Source organism: Canis lupus, chromosome 14 (assembly GCF_003254725.2).
Source record: "Canis lupus dingo isolate Sandy chromosome 14, ASM325472v2, whole genome shotgun sequence".
Classification (NCBI taxonomy): domain Eukaryota; kingdom Metazoa; phylum Chordata; class Mammalia; order Carnivora; family Canidae; genus Canis; species Canis lupus.
The window spans coordinates 52,696,464-52,717,570 of NC_064256.1; the positions used below are offsets into that span (position 1 = coordinate 52,696,464).

Here is a 21,107-nt window from a genome sequence, read left to right on the forward strand (position 1 = left end):
GTGGGGGAGCCCGATGTGGGACTCGATCCCAGGACCCTAGAATCATGACGTGAGCCAAAGACAGACGCTCAGCCACTGAGCCACCCAGGCGTCCCCAGGCCTTTTATTAAAGCTCATCATAGCTGACATCATTTAGGAAATCATCAATTTCCAGAAGCCAATTTCAAAAATACCCAAACTGGGAAGTTTGCCATATTGCTTGGGATGTGTGTATACCACCAGAGAGCTGAAAAAATATATACCTAAACAAATTCTTGGAAAATTCATTTTATGTTAATTCATCATAGGATTGACACAAAGAAAAAAGTTGTCATGATTCAACTTTAAGATGTAACTTTCTTGTTATGAAATTATAAGATATATTTAGTAAAAAATTGTAAGATGAATGGTCCTTAAGAAGGGACTAATTTTGCCACTTCTAATGGACATTTCTGATTTATCAGCTGAGTTTTGACATGTTCTCCTCCTCCTTCAAATTCTTTTAAAGTGTTTTAGATGCCTCAGTTTGGGAGTAACAGGCTAGGGCTAGCTTATCTTCTTGAGAGCATGATTTAAAAAGAGTAAAGCCATATCAAGTAACAGATTTTTAAGACTCATTTTTAGAAACAATGACATAATATTTTCATTGTAAGTACAATATAGCCACATTAAGAAATAGAAAATGAAGAAAAAAGGAACCCTAATGCAATTAGCATTATTTGCATATTTTTTACTTAAGTAATGTGCTTTTATTGCTTTCTTGTCTTCGGAGACATGAGACAAAATTTTAGGTTTTATTTTTGATGTAATTATTCATGTAAATGAACTGTGGTACTAGCAAATTCTTTAGGTCTTCTTATTGCAGATTTTAAATATGATAGCCTTGAGGTGAAATCTGAGAATGAGATTTGTTTGGATATACAAAGATCTTGTTTGCCTTGAGCAACTTTATGGGGCTGTGGAGGCTGAAAAAAATGAATCATTAAAAAAATAAAACACAGAGCAACTCCTTATATGGATTGCAACAAAGTAAGGAGGGAGAGAAAGCTTTAAATCCCCAATAGTCTCACTTATTTTTAAATGAAACACCATTTTCTATTCCCTTTCCCAAATTTAAATTAAAATAGGCATGTAAAATTATTTTTGTTAGCTATATTTTAGCACAGAAATAATTTTTTATTTGGAAAACTATCCTTATATGGCAGACATATTTCTCCATTTCAAGTTGTATACTTTTTAAAGGCAAAGGCATAGTAATAGTACTGATAGCTTTTTACCCCTAAGAATTCTAAATCATTATCTAGCATGGAATTATAATACTTTGTGAGGTATGCTCCTTGTGATAATTTGAACTTCAAAGAAACACACATACAGAGAGATGTAAAGATTTATTTAGTGATGCTAGTATTGTTATGTTTAGGACTAAATTTGATTGTTCTTTTAATTTGGTCAAATTTAACTGTTCTCCGGTATTTCTAAGAAAAAAATTAAGATTCTATATCTATAAGAGGTCTTAGAGGTTGTGTTGGGAGGGAATGTTAAATCAACATCTCAAAAATACTCTGGTTTGTTTTTCAGTGTTTTCAGAGATCCATTTTGTCAGTAGTTGGTTATTTCATGAATTACTAGTAGGTTCAAATGATTGAAACAATATAAAAATAAGATTAGCTTAACAATTTAGGTTCTAGGTAGGAATGATAAATAAGTTGTGCTGTGCATTTGCAATTACTGTCCCCTCCTGAGCTCCTGATAGACAATGATTATCAGTTACGGAGCGTTTTCCAACCGGGCTTGAATATTGAGACATTTCAGTTGGCAGTTGAGTCAAAACATATTTGCTGGCTTGATATGAATCACAATTTGCATTTCCAACCCTGGTCAGCTGTCTTGCTTGGGAGAGAAAATAGTCGGGGTTAATACAAATCTATTGCCTCTACTAGAAAATCAATTCTGAGAGCATTCCCTGCTGATATATCATCAGAGCTGCAGCTGTGTATATAAAGTACATAACATTAATGACCTAACTAAGGGGCCTTTACTGGGGCCAACATATATGCATGAACCTAACTTTCAGAGGACTCTTAGCCAATTTCATTTCTAGCTTTGGCAAAATGTTAGGGGAATGCCAGGAAACAGGGATTCCCCCTTTTATCCAATGATTGCACTCAGATTTGATGCAAGTTACAGAAGTAGAAGAATAGAAAATCCTTATGGTGACTAAGATTAGTGCCTGAATTCTTTTTTTGACTGGAAAAATTCAGCTTAATACTATACCAGACTCCTTTATTAATTGGTATTATCTTACATGAATTTTAACTAATGTAATACCCTTATGTTAATGGTAACTATGCCCTAATGCTAATGATGATTAGCATAATACCATAGCCAACAGACATTTATAACTACTTTTACTTTTAGAAACGAAAGCTGAGGATCATAGCTATCTGTAACTTAGAACTTTATGGCCCTTATTTAATACCCTTACTGGTAAAAACGGTGAAAGTCCGACCACCTAGTATATTCTGGGTACTTAATCAGTGTTAAAACATGAGACTTGAAAGAAGACATGATATTACTGTACTCATGTTCACTGCCTTTTGACTTTGTGCTTTCCTCTTCATAAAGCTTTAGCACATTCTCCTAGAGCAACTAACCAGGACAATTGCATTATCTATAATCATTAGTTTCTCCCTGATTCACTGCTTATAATTGACATCACTACATTTAGTTAAATTAAATTTGAAAAAATGTAGTGATTGAAAATAGCCAGTTAAGTGAACCAGCCAAAATGAACAGTGATTAGTAATGAAAAAAGATAATGATATGCATTGTGATAATTATTGCAATGCTTTTCTATCAAATGATCCTTTTAATTCCTTTCTCTTTCTCTCCTTTATAGCTGGCAGACTTCTTCTGTAAGTATTTTTAGAATTGAGTGTTTATTTTAAAACTAGTTGAGTCAAACTGATTGTGACATTCATTTTTATTGATCCTGACAATGAATAGAGACAAAATAGATTAAGGAACTGTATTTTTAAAGGTTCTAGTTCTGCTTCCACCCCAGTCATAGTTTCTATTCCCTCTGTGTAGCTCCCTGATCACTAAACATTACCTGGCGGGTTTGGCATTGGCTCACGGCAAAATTTTCCACAATTGATCCATCCTACCTTCCGATGAAATATTAATAACAGAGCATAAAGCCAACTTAATAGAATATGTCCTTCCATAAAATAAACTTTTTTGTTTATCACTTTCCAATGTCATTATCAATGTCATGGATGAGGCTTATGGCTATTATACTGCAGAACTATTTATGATATCAGAATATAGCATTGTTCTCAGGTCACCTGTGAAAAAGCAACCTGTCATTATTATTCAATCTAATTTTCTGCTTCTGATGACCTTGAATCCATCTAACAGTTGGGCTACTCTGTTAAGCACTGCAATATTTAATACATTTTCATGCTTTTTGTTTAATTTTCCTCACAATATTCTGTAATTTAGAATCAGGTGGTTATTTTTGGCATTTCAATTTGGCAGCACAAGTTATGTTAAAACAACCTACTAGTACAATAGATAAATAATTGAAACTTGAAAACTGGTCCTGGAGTCCAAATATATGGATGGATTTCCCTCTAGATCATTACAGTTACTGGATATGTGACTTTGAATTAGGTCTTTTGGGTTCTTATTCAGTTTATTTAGTTTTAGTAATATATGTTTATGAAGGTGGTTATGAGAATCAGTTGAAATAATGCAGTAAAAATACTTTGTGAACAATTATCTTTGGTAGCTTGGTTGACTCTCCAGTATTTTATATGCATATGCTCATCAGGGGTAAATTGAGAGAATGCCAAGTAATTGATTTATAATTTTGTCAGGGTTGCAAACAGTTGATCTAATGGTAATATTCTGATTTAAGATTTCGGATTTTTTCCTCCTTCTCTCTGAAATTGGTTTCCATGTAAATACCACATTTATTCTAAATATCATTAAAATTTTTTTTTAATTTATTTATTCACGAGAGACACAGAGAGAGAGGCAGAGACATAGGCAGAGGGAGAAGCAGGCTCCCCACAGGGAGCATGATGTGGGACTCAATTCCGGGACTACGGGGTCACCCTGAGCCAAAGGCAGATGCTCAACCACTTGAGCCACCCAGGTGTCCCTAAATGTCTTTGTTATCTCTATACTTATCTATTTATTTATATTATCTCTATATTTACTTCTAGTAAGGACTAGGGACAAAGAAAGGATTATTTTCCACGGTAAGTACTTGAAAAAGAACATGCTAAGCCTGTTTTGAACTCTCACTCCCAAACTGTATTTTTTTCACCAGGACAATGTAGTTCAATTGAGATGTTCTTTGCTTAACTGGTTCCTTAGAATAGCAATCCCAGAAAGGATTTTAAAGATCAACTTTTCCTTTAGTTAAGAGAGGTTATTGTCTTGCAGAAACATAAGGGCATTTCTTTGTAGGATAATAGTAAGTCTACTACAAAAGAAATGACAGTGACATTATAAAACTTGAGTATATTTATGTACCTAAAATAGGGGGAAAAACACCAATCAGAAAAAGGCAGCAGGACTTTAAAATATTACCAGTTTTCTATCCAGTCCCTGCAGTTAGTTCTGGTCATGATTACTAATTTATCTATGCAGTTTTAGAGTTATTACTCACTTTGAGGAACACATTTGCTTCTCTTCATACAGTACTTTTTATTTCACTTACCAATGACAATGAATTATCTCATCTTTGTTCAAATGCATCAGCATTCTAACATTTTGCATTGCTGCTCTGAAAAATGTCCCTATACATTAAAAATTTTTAAATCTCTTTTTCATTGACAAAGCTCAGAGCACTTCAGAATTGAATGCTGTCTGTTCTTGTGTCTGTGATCCCTTTCATGCGATGCATGTTCAAAGGGCTTTCTTTTTTTTTTTTTTTTCAAAGGGCTTTCACATACATATTTCAGACATTGTGATCTCAGCTTTTGAGAGGGTACGCAATATTTTACTGCCACCAAAATGAATGCAGGTTTCTTTGAAGGACTACCAATCTCGGTTTCTTTTGTCAAGACATATTTATGCATTTACTCTGCTCATGAAATGCTTTTACACTTATTCTAAAGAAGTAAGTGGTAATATATAGATGCTTTTATTTTTCCCCAATGGAGCAAGAAATTTTATCCTAATTTTAAAGGAAAAACTTTTATTACTATTAGAGGGGGAGAGGGGAATAGGCCATTGGAAAGTTTACTTTTTAAAGGCTGGAAAATATCTTAGTCTTCTATTTCTTCTTTAAAATGGATTGCACTTTTATTTATGGTACAGATTGAACTTTTATTAAATGATTGACACAGATGGTCTGAGCATTTATTAAATTAAGTTAGATAAAACCAATTTCTTTATCTAGATGATACCTCTAGGTATTTTGTCACAAATATTAAACTATAATATTTTCCTAGAAATGTAACAGCAGAATTCATTCTTTTATTTTAAAATGTTGGATATGGTTGTATAAGTTTCTTTTGGCTGCTGTAACAAATTACTGTAAATTTAATGACTTACAGGAGCACCCACTTATAGTCTTATATTTCTGGAGGTCAGTATTCTGAAGTGGATTGGCAGAACTATGTTTCTTCCAGAGGCTCTAAGGGAGAATCTGTGTCCTTGCTGCCTGCATTTGTTGGCATGGACTCACATTACTCTAAGCTCTGATTCTATTGTCTCATCCTCTGTGACATATCCTTCTGCCTCCCTCTTGTAAGAATCTTTGTGATTGAGATAATCCAGGATAACCCCCTCATATCAAGGTCTTTAATTACATTTGCAAAGTTGCTTTTGCCATGTCAGGTCACATAGCCACAGGTTCCAGGGATTAGTAAGTAGACATCTTTGTGGGCCATTATTTTGTCTGTCACAATGGTCATTTTAAAATGTGTGTTTATAAAGGCTAAAAACACTAAATCTAAGAGAGAAATTTCTCTTTTAAATTATCATCACTATTACTGTAATTTTTTTCTTTCAGTGAGATCATTGTAGCCATCAGTTTCAGCAAAGACACTTTTACTTAAATCAATCTTGATGAGTTAAACTAGAGAAGAAACATAATTATGATTTCTCCCAGGCCATATAAATCAGAAGGAGAATGGTTTGTCACTTCTTTTAACAATGACTAGAGGCAAAGGGCATTTGTACTGGATATGTAATTTCCTTATGGAGATAAAATGTATGTGATTGGGGATTTGTAAGAAGTTGCTTTTTAGAGACCTGTGAAGATGATCATCCCACTTACATGGCAGAACTATATTCTCCAGATTGACCACTAAGAAAGCACTTGCCTCAGGTAATAATATGAACAAGAAAACACATCTAGTTCTCTGAAAATATCCTAAATAATGTTTTAGAGATGATTCGGCTATATCTTGGAATCAGTATGTTCAAAAAATCTTGAATATTTCTCTGCCACTATGGCAATTCATTGTAGTACTTCTAGTAACTGTTCCACAGAACAGGATTAATGAGTTTTGCTTTTGTCCTTTGTCTAGAAGGAATATAGTCTATATATATATATATCTTTCCTATGAAATGTGGAGTGAATATTCTCTTGTCACTGTTCAGTTTTGAAATGATACTAGAAAGAAATAAACTAAAATACTTCAGTGATTTGAACCAAATTTGAACACTCCATCCCATCCCTATGAAGGCAATGCCATTAAAGGGGCACTCATTCTAAAAGACTAGATATAAATGCACCAGTTAGAGTTCTTCATTATAATTTTTGAACAAAGGAGGGAAAAGATAGAATTTCAGATACTTGATCTACTCTTTTGAGAGAGATTTTTATAGAAATAGAGGATAATGTAAGTGCAGTGAAAACAACATAAGATTGATGTGTAGAGGATGTGATGTCCACTTTGCTTGAGTTAGGTTAAATGGTCTGAGGAGGTAAGCCTTCCCTTGATTAAATACAGTTATGCCCCATTCTGAATCTATTTTCCATTGGTCTATAATGTTCCAGACACATGATAGGGAGTTAATATTTCTGAAAAGAAAAGAAGGAATATAAAACTAGAGTATGGGATTATTGATATAGATCCCTCAGTTTATTTTTCAATTAAAGGTTCATAAATTGAATTAAGACAAAGCTTGAGAGTGAGCATGTTTAATTTGTCTAAAATAATTATAATCACTAAAATTATATAATCTGGCATTGATCATTTGTTTCTGATTTCTAAAACTCTATATGAAAAAGAAAAATGATATTAGAAGCTAGAGGGACAAATTTAAAAATAAATTTAGCATGACTTAATTTTTTATTCATAATATTAATGCATTTTCTTTTAAGAACATAATCAGATTTGATGAATATAAGTAAAATATCTTCTTGTCATCCTGATATTGGGTACATAGGTATTTGTATAGTTCAGATTTGTAGCCAGTGAAACAGTAATGCTACAGACACTAAGCTTTAAGAGCTTACTCAGATGATTGCCAGGGGAACCTGGCCCCTAAAATCCAAAGGAAATGTAGCCGAATCCCAAGGTACTGTAAACATTTTTCCTAGACATCTTGGGTTGCAAGCTCTTCTTTACTGGTGAATTGGTCTCTTTCTGGATCACTTTGAAATCTCACATATGCTTTCCTTTTTCTGTTTCATGACATGCCCAGCAAGATCTCCATGCCTTTTCGTAAATCAAATACACACATTCTCACATTCTCACTAGATCAAGTTTTCAGATTATATAGAGTAAACCTTGGTGTTTTGGAGCAATGAAAATACTTTTAAACCATAGGGTGGGGGACTTGTAACTGAATACAAGGCATTTCTGTTCTCAAAAGAAGTGTTTTAGTCATTTTTGCTAGCTTTGCCTCTAGCCTCATTAATTATCATCAGAGTAACTCAAAGTCCTCTGACTTAGTCTCCAAGATCAGTTTTGGACTTCTCTTTTATATCTAAAAAGTTAGTGAAATGCTTTATTAAACAATGGCCTTTTAGCCCTGAATCTCACCATTCTCTTTTTCTGACTCCTCTCTGCAAACAGAAGGAGCATATAGAGGTTTTCCCTTTGATGAAAATTATGTTTTCTCCCAAAGGAAGAGAAAATTACTATAGGAAGTTCATGGATTAAAATAATATTTTTGTCTATATTAGATAGTATTAGTTGAAGTTACAATACTGCTGTTAATGTTAGAGTATAACCGGTAAAGAGAAAAAGCCTGGGAAATTCAGTCAAACGGTTTAGAGCTTCTGACACATCACAGCTCTTTCTATGTTTCTTAAAAAGTCAGAGTAAAGATTACAAGGAAATGGTTTTGTTCAGAGCTCTTGGAAAATTGAATAATAAAGCATACATGCAAGACTAATGGAGGCTCAGGTTAAGTCTGTTTGGCTGGAGAACTAAAAAAATTGGTTGTTCTTGTCCCTCCAACCATATGTACAAGAGGGCTACCTTTTAAAAAGAGCTTAGCTCTATCCTGGCTAGTCAAGGAATACAACACAGATGCCTTTCTATTCATGAATAGACCCCCATGGTTTGGGGTCCATGGTTACCAGGACAGTAATGAGCTGGGATCTTTCTTTGGGTACATGAAAAAAATCTGCTATTGAAAGTTGATAGTATTTGAGAATTTCACCAACTTCTCAGAAAGAGATTAATATGGTATAGATACACATTAAATTAAATATTGGATTTTTTTCAAATATTCCTAAAGAGAGATAAGGTGAATTACTTCTCCAATATATTCACATATTAAATAATAATACTTAGGTCTTGAAGGAGTTAATGCAACCTTTGCAGGAATATGAATTCAAATCTCTGAATAGTTGCTTACAGAAATGAGAAGCTTTCCTCCAGTGAGTGTCTATTTGTGCCTAGGAAAGGTCTTGTCTACACAATTTCAGTATAAGCAATAATTTCACTCCATTCAAACATCCTTTTTGAAATTATGTAGACAAGATTGTTTAGTTATTTGAATGTATATTTTTAATAAATTGTTTTTGATGTCACTTGAGAATAACCCAAGGCAAGTATTTAACTCATAGTCAAAACCAGTAAAAACAAAATAGTACAGTATTCACAGTGCCAGATTTGGGAGCTACACAGTCTGGGTTTGGATCCTTCCTCTGTCATCCAGTAGCTTATGACTTTGGGAAAATTACTTAACCTCTTTTCTTACTTTTTCATCTAAAAAATGAAGATAGTAACAGGTTCTCCCTCAGAGGGTTGTTGTGAGGAGTAGAGGAGTTAATAAGTAAAAATTGCCCAGTAAATTGGAACTTTAGAAATATTTTCTATAATCTGTTGATGATTATAGAAAACGTATGTTACCTATGAAACAAACATGTGCAAAAACAGATTGGAAAAACATGCTAATCTTAAACTATTTATATTTCAAAATGCTCATTTTCTTTTAAAAATGATAAAGTGTTAATAAGGAATTTTAATTAGACTATAAATTGAGTGAACTTTTACGTTTTGGTTATATTTCTAGATGGGCTAGCATATAAAATACTCATTTTAGCAAAGATTACAGAATAATAAACACTGAATGTAGAAAAACCATCTGCTAATTATCCAAAGCTGAATAAATTTACATAGCAGTGAACAGAGTTCAGCCTTAGGTTGTTTTCCTGATATTTACACTGTATAATAAAGTCTTGCTCACAGTCTCTATTTTTATTAGGAGAAATATTAATTTAAGAAACAGAGTGAAAAATTTTAATGATCATAAGTAAAGAGGAAATTGGTTTTGCAATTTTCATGGAAATGAAGCTATTTTTCCTCTATTTTTAAAGTCTTATTATATTAGTAGGGAAAAAATGCTATATATAAGAGATAGTTGGTAAAATAATATAAGAGCCTTGAACTGTTGAGATAAAAATGACAACAGATTCCAAGAAGATTATTTATCTTGGAAGACTAACCTTATGACAGCATTATAAAATTTCAAATCTATTAATATTTTTACTGAGTTTAAACTGAGTATGTCCTAAGTAAAATTTAGTTACTAAAAGCATAAATGAAAGAGTTAAATAAATTCAACATTGTAGGCATTTTTTATTACTGATGAATCATTCCAAAGAATAAGAGGCTGATCCTACAAACTTATTTACATTTTTATATCTTGTCTGAGGTCAGGAATTTCTCCTATTTTTATTCTGTTTTGACTTCATCTATTGGGTTCTTGTTAGCAATCTCCACAGTTCTCTGAGACTTTCTCATCATATTCTTACACCTTAAATTTACTTTTTAAAAAAAGATTTCAGTTTTAAAAACTGCTCAAGACTTTTTGGCAAACTTCAAAAATATATTTCTAATTTTGTCTGTATCTCAAGCTACGAAGGCAACTACTTGTTTTTCTTTTCTACCAACCATCTTAATGGGCCCTCCATATCCGTCCTTTGCCTCTATTATCTCACATTTCCTTTGCTCCTTACCACAGTATGATTGATTGCCTCCATCACTGTCCTGTCATTGCTCTCACAAGTCCCCAGAGATCAGCCTCTGTCAAATTAGATGGTGTTTTATAATCTGAAATCTGCCAATTCTCTCTGCTACATTGGACATTTTTTAAATCAACATATAATTGACATATAACTTTGTGTAAGTTTAAGGTTTATAACATGATTTGATACATTTATATATTGTAATATAATTAGCTATCACCATAGTGTTAGCTAATTGTGGTGAGAACATTTAAGATCTAGTCTCTCAAAGTATATTAATATACTTAAAAGTATATTAATATATACAGTATTGTTGACTATAATCACTGTGCCTCGCATTAGATCTCCAAACTTAATTCACCTTTCAGTTGCAAGTTTGTACCCTTCAGGATCTCTCTAATTCCCTTACCCTCAGCTTCTCATAACCGTCAGTCTGAATCCAGATTTTTTAGATTCCACCTATTAGTGACAAACTTGTTATGTGGTTTCTCTGCCGAGATTTAGCATGCATATCTTACCTCTGTCAGCACTTTAAGTTTCTGTTGCTCTTACCATCCCTAAAATATTATTGTCCACTAGGAATATACCTGTATATCTTAGAGGATATATACAACTAAACTCACTTCTCTTCCTTGTTCCATTTGTTTCCCTTTCATTTTTCCCTATCCCTTTGTGACCTTGTAACCCATGTTGTTTAAGTCAGCAATGACTTAGTTATCATTGTATACCTACTTCTAGTCGATCATGAACTTTCAGTATCAACTCTTCTCTTCATTTTCTGCAGCCTTCACCCCTATGAACAAACAGCCTTCCACAGTCTGCTCTGTATCTGTATTGGCATAGCTAAAATTTAGAAGTTTTTCTTCCAACATTTTGTCGGGTTCTCTGATACATTTACTTTTCTCTGATTGGTGACTTTACCCCCTAAACAACCTTCAGAGTCTGTATTCATGGTTTGTCTTGCTTGTCTAGCTTATCAACATCCAGAAGAAGTAAACACCAGCATCTCTTTGCTAGGGACCTCTAGGCCTACTCTCTGGCAGGATGAGACTTAAAATTTCTGCCTGCAGAGTCAGTAAGAGGTTAATGGCTATGATTTAAACCCACAGCTGTCTGATTCCCCCCAAAGATACTGCCTCTCTGAAAGCAAAATTTGTTTATTTTCATTGAACAAAAATTGAGGCCAGTGAAAAATTCTCTCCATTTTGGTAACGATTCCATTTACTTTAATTTGTGGAGTTTCTAAAGGCATATTGTTTTGACTGTTAAATAAAAATGTACAAGTTGGTTGTTTAGATATAGGACATCTATGCTGGAAAGAATAGTCAATGTGTTATGCAATGATAGGGTAAGCTACTGTTTTCTTGAAAATAGAAGATAGTGTTTTATGTTTGAAAATATTGTTTTCCTTAGGTGTCTACTTTTTTTTATCCTTGCAAGTAAATTGTTAACTTGTATATTTTCTGAATATATTAACATAAGTAATTTTTCAACAAAATATTATATAGAGGAAAAATTGCAAAAGTGCTTTTAAAATCATACACTATCAATTAGAGTAATTGCTGCTAAACATGCATAAAATCTGTTCTTTTAGATTCCTTTAGACCCTGGGCTGCCTGTTGCTACCAAGTCTAATTTCTACTTATGTAATTGTTTTCTTTATGAAAATAATCTGAGTTTTTAATATAAGTATTAGGAAGAAATAGAGCCATTTTGATTATCAAAATGGACAAAGACTACTCCAACTTTTATCTCCACTTTGCAAAAAAGTTTTAGAAATTTTATTTTCTTGGTTTAGAACTTAGAACTCAGACAGCTTCATTTATAATTGTGTTTCTAGGGACAGTTTTAAATGCAGTAAAAATATTTTCTGCATTAATATGCCTACTGTACTTATAATTTTCATGACTAAACAGGGCCAGCTCAAGATTTTCTATTACCCTCTGGAAATTTACAGTTGTATAAATACATATAATTTATAACTAAAGACAGGTTGTAAAACTTTGAAACACATTCATTCATCTAACAAATGTTTCATTTTATAAGAACATAATACAAAGAAAAACATTTTTAGGGATCCCTGGGTGGCTCAGCGGTTTGGCGCCTGCTTTTGGTCCAGGGCATGATCCTAGAGTCACAGGATCGAGTACCGTGTCAGGCTCCTGGCATGGAGCCTGCTTCTCCCTCTACCTGTGTCTCTGCCCCTCTCTCTGTCTCTCTATGTCTCTCATGAATAAATAAATAAAATCTTGTAAAAAAAAAAAAAGAAAAACATTTTTAACTAAGAAAAATCAATTCATAGGATAGAAAGGCCTTTCTTCACCCTCAAGGCCCTTAGGTAATATCATCAGGTATGCAATGGCAGTTATAATGTTGAACTCATCAATTACATCCTATTGATTCATTTATTAATGAATTTTGTTAGTTCCTTCCAGGTTTGGATAGCTGAATTGTCCAAGAGGATCCAATTCTCTTCATAAAGTTAGTGAATATTTGTTATAATATAAATTTATAATTTTTGTTTCATTTTTTTGTTTGTATTTACTAATTTATTTATTTTACGTATATATATTTAAAGGTTTTATTTATTTATTCATGAGAGTCACAGAAAGAGAGACAAAGACAAAGACACAGCGAGAAGCAGGCTCCTTGCAGAGAGCCTGATGTGTGACTTGATCCCCGGAACTGGATCATGCCCTGAGATGAAGGCAGATGCTCAACTGCTGAGCCACCCAGGTGTCCCTATTTTACATATATTATATACATATTAAATTCTAGGAGCTGTGCTATGCACAATATTGCAAAGGACAGACATGCTCCCTCTCCTCAGAGTCTGAGAAGAGTAATGTAGGGATGATCACAGGTCATGTGTTTCACACTCTTTGAAGGCAGTAATATCTAAGCAAAGAAGAGAATAATTCTTACAGACAGAGGGAATGGAATATTCAAGGGTCCAGAGAAAAGAAAGTATGGTCAACTGACAATGGTTAATCATGTTTGGATATGTGAGTTGAGGGCTAGAGAAGCAAACAGGGTAGGTAGGTCTTGACAGATTTCAAAATATATCTTCATGGAAATAAGGAATCATTAAAGAAGAATAGCATTAAGAAGAAAACATCATATTAACATTTTTTTAGAGTAGGCTCCCATGCTTAGTATGGAGCCCAACGTGGGGTTTGAATTCATGACCCTGAGATCAAGACCTGAGATCAAGAGTCGTACATTTAACCAACTAAGCCACCCAGGTACCTCTCATATTTATATTTTAGGAGGCTCAAACTCACTTCAGTGGGTAAAAAAAACTAGTTGGATATGAGAGGAGGAGAAGTAGCCAGTTAGGATTCATTGTTATATAGCCAAGAAATAGTGGGAACTAATCTTAGAGGAGTGGTAGTGGGATGCAAGGAAAACATAAGATATCTGGAGAGTACAGTCAGTAGTGTGAGGAGGTGGAAGGCAGAAATGCATACTGTGCAGCTAGCTGGAGAGAATTGCCTTTCACATAGACCAAGATGGTAGACCACACAGTGAACCCCCCCCCCCAAGATTATATCCAGGTTTAAATAGCAGAGAAGATGATAATCATATTCACTGAGGGAAAATAGGAAGAGATATGCTATGGGGAGGGGGATAATGAGTTCAGATTTGGACATGCTGACTTTGAAGTGTCTATGGAATATTAAAAGGTTCATGACCAATAGGTAAGAATGGGATATATGAGTCTGGAGTTCATGAAATTTTTTTGGCATTAACTGCGGATCTGATAATATCCACATATAGATAATAGTTAAAGATATAGGAAAATGAACATTTTCTGGGGGAATAAGTAGAATGAGAAAAGTTGAGAGGCAAGCACTCTAAAGCATGGAAAGGAAGAATAGGAAAAAGCTCTCCTCCTGCTGAAACAGGAGGGAACTCTGTTTAGGAGGATGCTTTGGAATAAAGTGAGAGAGGAAGGCTTTTTATTTTTTTTATTTTTATTTCTTGAGCTTTTATTTACTTATTCATGAGAGACACACGGAGAGACAGAGACACAGGCAGAAGGAGAACCAGGCTCCATGCAGGGAGCCTGACGCAGGACTTGATCCCAGGTCTCCTGGATCAGGCCCTGAGCTGAAGGCGATGCTAAACTGCCTGAGCCACCCAGGCTTCCCGAGGGAGGCTTTTTAAAAGGAAGGAGTAATTAACTGTGCCAACTGCTACCAAGAGATCAAGTATGGCAAAAATTAAAACCTAATTATTACATTCATAAGTGAGAACATTATTAATAAGTTTGGTAAAGCATTTCTTGTGGAAATTACTAAGAGTGGGAACTAGAATGTGATGGGTTGTGGGAGGTGAGGAAGTAGAGATAGGGAGTAAAGAACATGCTTTGGAGCATTTGGAGTATGAAGGAGAGGGGAGAGAGAAAGGCAGTAGGTGAGAGGAATATGAATTAAGGAATGATTTTTCTTTTTGAAGAAGAGTAGAACTTTATCATGTTCAAATATTATTGAGAAAGAAAGATGGAAGTATGCAAGATGATTAAGTTCCTGAGGAGGAAAAAGAGAAGAGTCTCTGGAGAACGTGGAAGGATTAGCCTTTCAGTAAGTGGAGGTGGTAATTCTTTTTCACTTTAGTGGGAAGGAAGGAAGAAAAGGAGAGATAGATACAAGTTCCTTTTTTGGTTCAGTGGTCAGATATGGGGGGAATTTTAAGATGGTAAAGCTGGAAGCAGAGTCATATGTTTTTAAGAAAAGGTGAAGGAGGATGGATCAAGGAATAAGAAGTTTGAGAGTAATAATGATATCAAACATTTATTGAACTGTATATTTCAGGCTATTTGCTATAAAATTTTGCATGAACTAATTCAGGTAATCCTCAAAGCAATCCTATGGCTTAATTACCATTATTCCCATTTTAGAGATGAGGATGGGGAGTAGGTTTGAACTAGCCTTTGAAAAGAACTGGAAAACAAGCTGACATAATGCTGTTGAGGTTAGAGACCATGAAATTATAATGACACTATGTTAACGGATCTCAGATCTTCATGACAACCTGAATACAAACTTTCAAAATAAATATCATGAATATGGCTTGAAAACATCTGTTAATATATTATGTTAAAATATGTTTATGTGTGTGTGTTTCTCACAGAAGCGAAGAGTATGAGTCTTAATCATCATAGTACTCAAACTCAGTGCTATCCCAGGCTCATATTAAGCACTTAGAAGCTTTATATTAAATCATTTTTAAACTTGTTTCCATTCTTCCTTCCTTTCTAGACCTATCAAGTGCTTTGTTTCTTGATTTAATATTCCAAATTCTTCTAACTGTTCTAGATATGATTTTGTTCTAAATCTTTTATGTTCCTACTATTACTCTGCTGCAAAAGCTTGATTGCGTTTATGTTTATATCTTTATTATGAAGCATTCACAAATAAATGTAACGATGCAGCTTTAGTTGAGAACAGAAAGTCTAACATCAAAGTTAAGGATTTGACAATCCTCTTTTTGTAAATCAAGAGAAACATAGCATAATAATGATTATACTTTGAAAGTAATGTTCAAGTACTTTCAAACAGTTCAAGTATGTTACTCTTAGGCACAAAGATTTTTTTTTATCAATTTATTCTATTGAAATGATACAGTCTTTTGCCTATACCTATGAAAGAATTACCCAACCATCCTAGTAAATGATTAGCCCAGGTCTGATACCTTCTAAAGTTCAGCAAACATCTCTACTTCTCCACCCTCTGTTAGTTGATATTTGCTTGTATAAAGAAAACAATTCCAAAATTATCGTAACCAGAACAGAAAGAACCAGCCCTGCTCACAGCCCGACATTAGCCCACTGAGATTCATGGCAGGCTTTGGACCTCCAGAACTGCAAAATAATAAATTTGTGTTGTTTAAGCCACCTGGTTTCAGTAATTTGCCATGGCAGAAATAGACTAATACAGGGAATTACATGTTGTAATTATAAATTGAGACAGAATTAAGGACAGGGTGTTAAAACTTTTTTGCAGAGTTAATCATTCAGTGAATGATCAGTGAATCAGATTCACTGCAGTGAAAAAGTAACTAAAGCAGCTTCTTCACCTTCAACCTTCATAGACCTACTTTTCCCTGAGTGAATTATTGACTTGACTTTACTGTCTATAGCAAATTATCAGCATAAATTATTAGCCCACAAATTATCATATCTTTGTACACGTAAGAGTGAAAACACAAACTCAGGAAAAATGGCAACTGATCTGCATATAAAACTTAGGCTACTGGTCATAACACAGCAGTACAGTTAAATTTAGCTATTCCGTAAAATATCACAATTGATGTGTCAATTTGCTAAGGGCATTTTCTTCTTTGATGACATAATAATGACATTTACTATTTGTTTAGCATTTATACTGTGCCATACGCTACAGTAAGAATTTTACATATATTATTTCATTTGATCCCACAATATTAATATATAAGAAATTTTATCTCCATTTTACAGATGAAATTTAAGCAAAGTGGTCCCTGTCCGAATATTTGTATGAACATCTGACCCTAAGGTCCATGTTCTTTCCCTTGTGAAAGTTCTAGGAAGGTAGATTGGTAGCATCAGGCCTCTTCTCTTAAATTTAAAATAATCGGGTCAACCATAGTACTATTTTTGCATATCTGTGCTTCTGCATAAGAATCATTCACACTTGGGATCCCTGGGTGGCGCAGCGGTTTAGCGCCTGCCTTTGGACCAGGGCGCGATCCTGGAGACCAGGATCAAATCCCACGTCAGGCTCCCGGCATGGAGCCTGCTTCTCCCTCTACCTATGTCTCTGCCTCTCTCTCTCTCTCTGTGTGTGACTATCATAAATAAATAAAAAAAAAAATTAAAAAAAAAAAAGAATCATTCACACTTGCTTTTTGCTTTGCTTTGCCTTATAGACCATAACCTATTCTAGGAACAAGTGTCCTTTTTGAAGTTTGCGCTGTGGACATTTAATTAAAAGGGAACATGTGGGACAAGATGATACTCTGTGACCTAGAGTTTATCAAAGAAAGCAACCTTCAAGAATTTAAAATTTGGAAGCATATTTTTGCTTTACCAGGACACGTAAGAATTTATCTGCAAGGCAGATATTTAAAAATTAACTTATAGAATAATTTGTTTGACTTCTATCAAAACTGAAATCAAAATGTGTTAAGATAGGTCAAGGTTTTATATATTTGATATAGCAGGGTATATGTTAAATCATTGACATGCTAATTTAATTTTTGACTGGCCAATCTGAAGTTAGGTAAAAAGAATAGGTTCCCTGTTGGGTTAAGCTGTGCTGAATATTTTTGTTTTTAGTGGAAGTTTAAAGGTTGATGGAGATTGAAGAGATGGAAGAATTTAGCTCTTGATTCATCTTTGATGTTACTTGATAGTAAAGGGAACAAATCTATTTGATACAGGTAGAAAAGGATACATATGTATCAGACCTAACTAAAGTATTAAAATTAATCTGATTTATTTTGTTTAAATGAGAAAGTTGACATTTGGGTATTTCCCTAATATTATTCTATAAATTTGTCAAGTCTTGGTTGCTGAAACTCCTCTCTAAAACTAATGGGTAACCTATCAGTTATCCTCATTGATGACTTGGTATTCCCTACAAGCAAGGTGCTTGTTCCCTCTAATCTCTGGCTATATCTTGCTTACTGGCTACCATAATTGCTCTTTTCCTTCTTCTGCCAAAGTTAATGGCTTCCATTTTTCAAAATACTGGTAAGGATTTATTCAATCCCTTTATCCAAAATATATATGTATATTTATTTTACTAAGCACATACTTGGTACAGTGACAGAGGGGAAGTACACAGATTCTCTTTTAGAAGGCTAATTTGTTAGGAGGGACAGACAAGAGTAATGAAAATTTTAAGAAGTAGGAGGGGTAAGAGCTGTGACACAAGTTCATATGAAGTCTTATGGATATACAGAGCATACTTCATACTTTGCATGAAGCTTTCCTTAATTTACTCTACATAAATGATAATAATATTAAACAGATATTATCTACTGTGTATAAAAGTACACTATTAAGTGCCATATGTGTATTATTTCATTTAAATCTCACAATTTAACCTGGAGGTTAGAACTATTTTTCATCTCATTTTTAAAGATGGGGAGTCTAGGGCTTCAAGAAGTCAGAACAGTTTCTCCAAGTCATATAGTTATCAAGTGAGATTAAGTATGAGATAAGCAGAAAAGGATACAGGACTGTCACCCGCAAAGGCTGTCTTCTTCTTCTCTCTTTTTTTTTTTTAAGATTTTATTTATTTATTCACAAAAGACACACAGAGAGTAAGAGAGGCAGAGGGAGAAGCAGGCTCCCTGTGGGGAGCCCTGAGCCAAAGGCAGACGCTCAACCACTGAGCCACTCAGACATCCCTGTCTTCTTATTACAGGGTAGAGTTGCCTCAAGGCAGTGTTTTTTAGTCCTACATTTGATACATTTGATAGCAGGATTTCTGTACGTTTCTTTGTATATCTCTCTTCTATTATGTTCTTCTTCTTTTATTCATTAGTGAACTTCTTGTGGACATCACACATTTATTTTGGTTGACAGTGTGCCTTTCCAATGCTTATTTGTAATAGGAGTCTATCCATATTAATTTTTGTCAGTTAAGTTTGATTACTATCCTTACTAATTACTAAGGATAAAAAAATAGAAAAGAGATCAATTATTGGTGATCTGATTGAGCAAATGAGAAAAATTCTGAAGAAAAGTTATTAAAGTTAAAAATTTTAGAACATCAAAATGATTCCCATTCTGATTTAGACTTAATTTTATCCAACCTCAATTCTGTTTTTAACATAGGCACAAAGGGCCATGTTGAGAAAGAATGTTTTTGTTTTATATTAATCTCAAAGATTAGAAACTTCTACAAAATCTTAACTTTATGGGACTTGTGCATTAGGATTTTTTAGTAGGCACAATTCTAAGATGACCCTAAAGATTATCAGTACCCTGGTATATATACATCTTCCAGTTTTTCAATTAAACACAAATCTAGGTACTGCTGGTAAGCGATTTTGCAGAAGTAATTAAAGTCCCAAATCTTGAAATGTTCTTTTGATTGGGAGATTATAATTAGTGGGTGTGACCACATGAACCCTTAAAAAAGAACTGGGCTCTTGGAAAGAAATTTTAAGTGTCAGAGGAATTTGATGCAAGGGAGATTCTCTTTTGTTGGCTGTAAGGATAGAGGGGACTATGTGGAAAGGAATGATGGGTGATCTCTTAAGAGCTGAAAGTGGCTTCTAGACTACAACCAGCAAGAAGATGGAGACCTCAGGCCTCCTTATAATTGGGAGGAATTTCGCTTGTGAAGAACTAAAATAAGTGTGGAAGCAGATTCTTCTTCAGAGTCTGATAAAATCACAGCCTAGCTAACACCCTGAACAGCAAGTGCTGCCAAACTGCTCCTAGACTTCTGACCCATAGAACTGAGAACAATAAATGGATATTGTTTTAAGCTGACAAGTTTGTGGTAATTTGTTACACAGCAATAGGAGACTAATGTAGATTTAAAAAAAACAACCACCAACCAACCAGAAAAATCTCAGTCTGTGTTTCTTATTGTGATGATTTTTTAAAGTATACTCCACACCATACAAAATGATGTTGGCTATTTTCTATTTAAAACTTAGCTCTTGGGATCCCTGGGTGGCGCAGCGGTTTGGCGCCTGCCTTTGGCCCAGGGCGCGATCCTGGAGACCCGGGATCGAATCCCACATCGGGCTCCTGGTGCATGGAGCCTGCTTCTCCCTCTATGTCTCTGCCTCTTTCTCTCTCTCTCTCTCTGTGACTATCATAAATAAATAAAAAAAAAAAATTAAAACTTAGCTCTTATTTTCAATTCCTGTGATCACTACTGATGACTTAGGGATTTGGTAAATGAATTATTCATAACACTAATATATTTGTTAAACCTTTGTATTTCTAGGCCCAAGAATCCTAATCACTTTAGTCTGTTTGCATGCAGAAGTGCATCCATCTCCTTGATTATTTTAGCTGGCCTTTTAAAATTATTTTTCCTGAAGAGCAGTGAATAGACTTGGACAGGAATGCATGTGGTAGACAAATGAGGATTTTGTACAAAGGCAGAATAGTCCCTCTGAAGTAAAGGAAGAAATGGAGGCTTAGGAGGTTATATGTTGCATAAGTGGCAGACCATTTTCTACTGAAAGCACATCTACTGTTCTGTTTACTACAAAATATGTATGTCTTGCATTTACAATTGTATTTTTGGTAGGAAATGGTCAATATAATTCATCTTTCTTCATTAAACTGTGGAGTTGAATATTTCAAACCCAAACTATTAATTATTAATTATTCTAAAAACCAGAATGGAAACCTTGATAAGATACCTCCTTACTTCATGTCTTAAAAAAAATAGAGGTCTAATCTGTGTCAGGAAACTCCCATTTGTTCACTTTGAAAAGCTGGAAAGAAATTATGATGGAGCTGACACTGGAACCTGGATGTTATTGGCTCTTGTGGATCCTTCTTTTTCATAGGGTTTCTTTCTTCATTATTCTATCATTTGACTATGCCTGGAAAAACTTTCTGATAAGGGGTACCTCTGGAGAAGGAGTCCTAGAGCAGGATCTAGGCTGCTTCAGTTTGAAAACAAAACAAAACAAAAAAAACAAAAAAACA

At 34.2% G+C, this 21,107-nt stretch overlaps 2 long non-coding RNA genes across 3 annotated transcripts in view; one reads left to right on the forward strand and one right to left on the reverse strand.

Annotated features, from left to right (window-relative positions):
• LOC112670764 (uncharacterized) overlaps positions 1-5,681 on the reverse strand; it is a 28,306-nt gene extending 22,625 nt beyond the window's left edge. Inside the window, exon 1 of the long non-coding RNA XR_003143192.1 lies at positions 5,551-5,681. This is a non-coding gene — a long non-coding RNA (uncharacterized LOC112670764). The remainder of the gene's footprint in view (positions 1-5,550) is intronic.
• Positions 1-21,107, forward strand: part of LOC112670765 (uncharacterized) — a 92,871-nt gene that overhangs the window by 8,350 nt on the left and 63,414 nt on the right. Inside the window, exon 2 of one of the 2 annotated variants that reach the window (XR_007401942.1) lies at positions 2,879-2,894. This is a non-coding gene — a long non-coding RNA (uncharacterized LOC112670765). Of the gene's footprint in view, positions 1-2,878; positions 2,895-5,770; positions 6,329-21,107 lie in introns of those variants that run through there. The other variant, XR_003143193.3, reaches the window with a different exon arrangement.